The following is a 4,896-nucleotide window of genomic DNA, read 5'->3' on the forward strand; positions in this document are numbered from 1 at the left end:
ACAGTGCTCTCCAGTTTTTACTGCATGTACTGTACAATGTTTCCAGCTGTTCAGATGGTGTACGCCGATGCTCAATCTGAAGTGAAACTCTGACTGCAGCATGGCAGTTCTGCTGAGTCACACAACCATCTGCAGTGCTAATGACTGACTCAATGTGTCTGTCTGTCTGTGTCTGTGTGTGTGTTTGAGAAAGATTCTGCCCTGCCGCAATGAATTATAGATGTGGGCAGAGAAAACATCTCTCTAAGTGTGTTTATTATTTGCGAGTGTGTGTGTGTGTGGGTGTGTGAGACTACAGATCAAACACTAGTCCCTGCAATCTCAGCCCACCCTCCACTAACAAATACTAATTACATTTGGTATTTAATACAAAGTGCCATGATAATATCATTGTACAGTTTTGAAGTACCTTGAGAATATGGAATGATATACTGAAGACAGGAACCATTCAGTACCATGATATTGCATTTATGATTACTATAATGTCGTATCTACCACAGCCACAGGAGTTTTTGTAACTGTCAGCAATATAGTAGAAGAGTGCCACTCTTGCACTCTCTCTCTTGAATCTCTAGAGGTCCTGTAGACCTTTTCCACCATAATGGTTTGATTTGATTTAAAAGTCGGGGGATAAAGTAACTGATCACAATAATAAATACTGTAATCTGCCACCAAAATAACACGTCACAGATTTTGCTTTCAATACAGTTCAAAAGTTTAGGGTGACTATGTTTTTTTTTAGTCTCTTGTGCTCAACAAAGCCGTGTTAATTTGATCAAAAATACTGTAAAAACAGTAAAGTTACACACACATTTTATTTTATTCCTTCTTTTATTACTTGTTGCATTTCCCAAAGAAACTTTGCATTCACATCATGTGAATGAAAAAAAATAAATAAATAAAACTGCTTTTGTGAGTGAATGCACTTAGTGGAACGCAGTACTTATGTGAGAGAACACAAAATAATTACAATACAGTTTTGTTTTGTTTTCCTTCCACCTCATATTTTTATATATCACCATGTCCCAGGCTCTGAAGTTTTGGCCCCAGCACCAGCACCATGTTAGTAGAAAATGGATAATGAAAAGAAAAACTAAACCATACACTGGGCTGCAAATGCACTAACTAAAAACCTGAACATCAGAAAAGAAAGAGGGGAGGAAAAAGGAAAACAGAAAGGTGTGTATGTAGGCAAGAGTATCCTGAGGGACAAAAAGAACAAAGGAGAAGAAAGAAGGAAAATTCTCTTCATCAGCAACCATGTCAGCAGGTTCATCCTTTCCTCTAGAAATCAATCTCCTCTAGTGCAAGCGCTGTTATTCAACTCATATAAAACACATTAGAACTTCATATGATCCTCAAAGCTAGAGTCAATCTGGCTGAGAATTAGTAAGATCAATGCAATGATGAAGCGCCATTAATCAGAAACAGGAAGGGAGCGTGAATTAATGAACTGGATTTGGTCTACGATAACTCTAATATCAATACATTCCACTGACTGTGAACAGCAATCTGATAAAATGGCTAAACGCAAAGACAAATTAAATATAGCATATTACACTTATGCTAATTCAAATTAGCCCTAACATTTGTTTTGTCCAGGTCAGCAGCCTTTTTGACGGCAAGTGCTACAGAAGTAAACAAAACAAACAAATAAATAAATTATTTTTTATTGTATACATTTGTTTATTTGTATAGCACTTCAAAATAATATATGAATTTATTTATTCTATTAAAATAAAACTTTTGTTTATTTGTATAACACTATGGATTAACGCAGTGTTTCCCAACCTTTTTTTAGTCGCGGCACCCTTTGGAAATTTTAACAAACTTGTGGCACCCTACAAAATTAATTTTGCCACAATATTTGAATTTCTAACTTCGATATGATAATTTGAAAAGTATAGATATTCGGTACTGCAGAATATAATGTCATACAGATATTTTTAATATTATTAAAAAAATTTGTCCATCAATGGTGGCAATCAGTAGGCTAATTTCTAATGAAGAGACCAATTTATATGACAGATTTTAATGTAGGCTTTTATACATCTGTAAACATTATTTAATTACCATTATAACTAGCTGTCTCACAAATTTTTTGCTCACTCGGTGTTTTTTTAATTTTACAGTGGGGTAATTTTGGTGCAGTAGCACGATAGCTTGATTTCAAACTTTGAATTGAATAAAAAATGACAAGTAAGCAGTCAGTAATAAAATAAGAACAAATAAAGAAATTAATAATGATAGCACAAATAAAAAATAACGACAGGCCTTCGAATTAAATAAATTGCTTTTTAGTTTTTCAGGTAGGTCTAACAGTAGGGTTAAGATATTTAAAAAAAATTTTTTTTACCAATTATCCAAATAATGTTTAGTCCTAGAAAGCTATTATTATCAGAACACGCGAGCATAACATAGCGGTTAGCAGATCAATGAATGAGAGGGCAGAGTTACCAGAGTTGCCCATATACCACACCATGTTACAACACAGTAGAGCTATTGCAGACAGAAACAGTACTGTACTACATCGATGTTTCCTGTCGGCTCAGTTTTTGAGTGGACTTTGCTGTTCCGATTCGCATGAACGGTATACGAGTGGAGCGACTGAGCGGAGCGCACACGGATAGAGCGGGATAATACGCAGAGCGTCACACCACGTGAAAGTGAAACCTGAGCGGTGAACTAATTATTTCGGTGCATCTCTAATTATTGGCGACATCAGAAATGGATATTATATAATAGATGCTTTTTTGAACATTTTAGCAATTTAAAAATATTAAAAAATTATTTTTTGCACGGCACCCCTGCTCTCAACAGACGGCACCCCGGTTGGGAAACACTGGATTAACGTAATACGCATTTATTTTACTTACATCTTTAAAGGTGGAATTACTGCAAGAAATAGCTTGGCATGTAAATACTTTGAATAATTAACTTAAAATATTTTAATTTATTTATTTACATTTAATATGTAGTGCTATACACATGAATTAATCTATAAATTAAATTAATTAATTTTTAATTTAATTTCTAGTTGTTTTTTTATTTGCATAACACTTCAAATTAATATAATGCATTTATTTGCGTGTTGTTGTTGTTGTTTTTTTCTTAGTACTACAAATGAAATGTAATATGCATTTATTTTAGATTTGTTTAATTAAAGGAAGAATTACTGCAAAAGACAGTTTGCCATGCAAATACATTATATTAATTAGCAGTGCTATTAAATTAAATTAAATTAAATTAAATTAAATTAGCACAGAGAGGTTTGTCATGTAAATACATTTCTAAAATACCTGAAGAAAACAAATACATATGTTATTCTATCAATCATGTGCCTAAAGTTGCAAAGCCCTGGTTTATTCCATATTTAATTGTGATTTCGAAAGTCAGTGTCCATCATGAAATGATATGTAATGCCATGTAATGATATCTACCAGTGTTAATTTCGTCAACGAAGACGACGACGAAAAATATTCGTAAACTAACATTTTTTCTGTGACTAAAGCCCTATTCGCACGGGATTAGTATTATCTGGGGACCTTGTGTGATTTTGAAATTAACCCCCCACCTCTGAATTTCGTGTGGTGCATTTGCACGGGATAAGCGAAGCCTGTGATTTTACTCGAATTTACCGACTTATCTACCAGATACCCGGATGTCAAGGCTTTGAGAGTCCCGTTCTATGGTCCAGATGGATTAAAAAAATTAAAAAATATATAGTTTCGTGCGCTGTGTCATTTACATTTCACCAGGTTAAAATAATATCTCAAGCTTTATGCTTGATTTGTAACACGTTAACCTCAAAACCTTTTCAGCTTTCTCTTTCTGCAAATTGTATGGTGTAGCGATATGATGACAGCACCCAAAATACTATCAAACACTCCAACGCAGCTCCATTCTTCGCGAAAGATGGATAAAAAGGCGCACAGCAAACAAAAACCTCGAAAAATGATATACGACCTGCCAAATGCTGGCCAAATCGCAGAGATGCCGATTCGCACGGGACTAATATTATCACAGGGCCTCAGTGTTCGGCGAAATATGGTAGGTCATTTGCGGGGGAATTTTTACTTTACAAATTACAGACATGGCCGATTCGAACGGGATTAAGATCACAGACAACCTCTGCAATTATTACAAATGACTGGAGGTCACCAGGTAATACTAATCCCGTGCGAATAGGGCTTAAGACGAGACATTGACGAAGTAAAACTAATATCTGATGATAAAAACTATGATGAAATTTATGCCGCATCTTCGTTAACAAGACGAAACAGGACTATAATGTTATTTGAGAACTACCGGACATTCAAAATACATTCTATAGGCTACTGTCTTGTCCTTCAAAATGTGCGTCCCTGTCATTGGATTGCAATTCGGATAAGGGGCATTTGCATATCTACTCTCAGTATGGATAGGCTACCAAATCTACGCAGTGGATGGATAGGCTACCAAAATGCGAACTAGCGATCTGAAACAATGGCCTCAGCACCCGAAGGGGTAGGGATAAGGTGACTAGACGTCCCATTTTTCCTGGGAGTCACAATTCGTCATCGATTAACTTAAAGTTAGTGAAGCGGATAGGCGGGAATCGCGCTGATAGAAATGCGCTCTCTCGCGCACGCTCCACTTCTTCAGTTCTCATATACAGCGTGCGATCAGTTCTCAAATACACACACAGCAGTCCAAATGTCTATCTTGTGTAGAGTATCTCACGTAAATACAGTCGGTTATGGATTAAGTGAGGTGACTAGACGTCCCATTTTTCCTGGGAGTCACAATTCGTCATCGATTAACTTAAAGTTAGTGAAGCGGATAGGCGGGAATCGCGCTGATAGAAATGCGCTCTCTCGCGCACGCTCCACTTCTTCAGTTCTCATATACAGCGTG

General features: G+C 36.1%; 1 protein-coding gene across 1 annotated transcript in view; it reads right to left on the reverse strand.

Annotated features, from left to right (window-relative positions):
- LOC107688718 (unconventional myosin-XVI-like) overlaps window positions 1-4,896 on the reverse strand; it is a 218,296-nt gene that overhangs the window by 139,080 nt on the left and 74,320 nt on the right. The gene's annotated exons all lie outside the window — the stretch shown is intronic.

This window comes from Sinocyclocheilus anshuiensis, unplaced genomic scaffold (genome assembly GCF_001515605.1).
Source record: "Sinocyclocheilus anshuiensis isolate Anshui unplaced genomic scaffold, SAMN03320099.WGS_v1.1 scaffold9, whole genome shotgun sequence".
NCBI classification, from domain to species: domain Eukaryota; kingdom Metazoa; phylum Chordata; class Actinopteri; order Cypriniformes; family Cyprinidae; genus Sinocyclocheilus; species Sinocyclocheilus anshuiensis.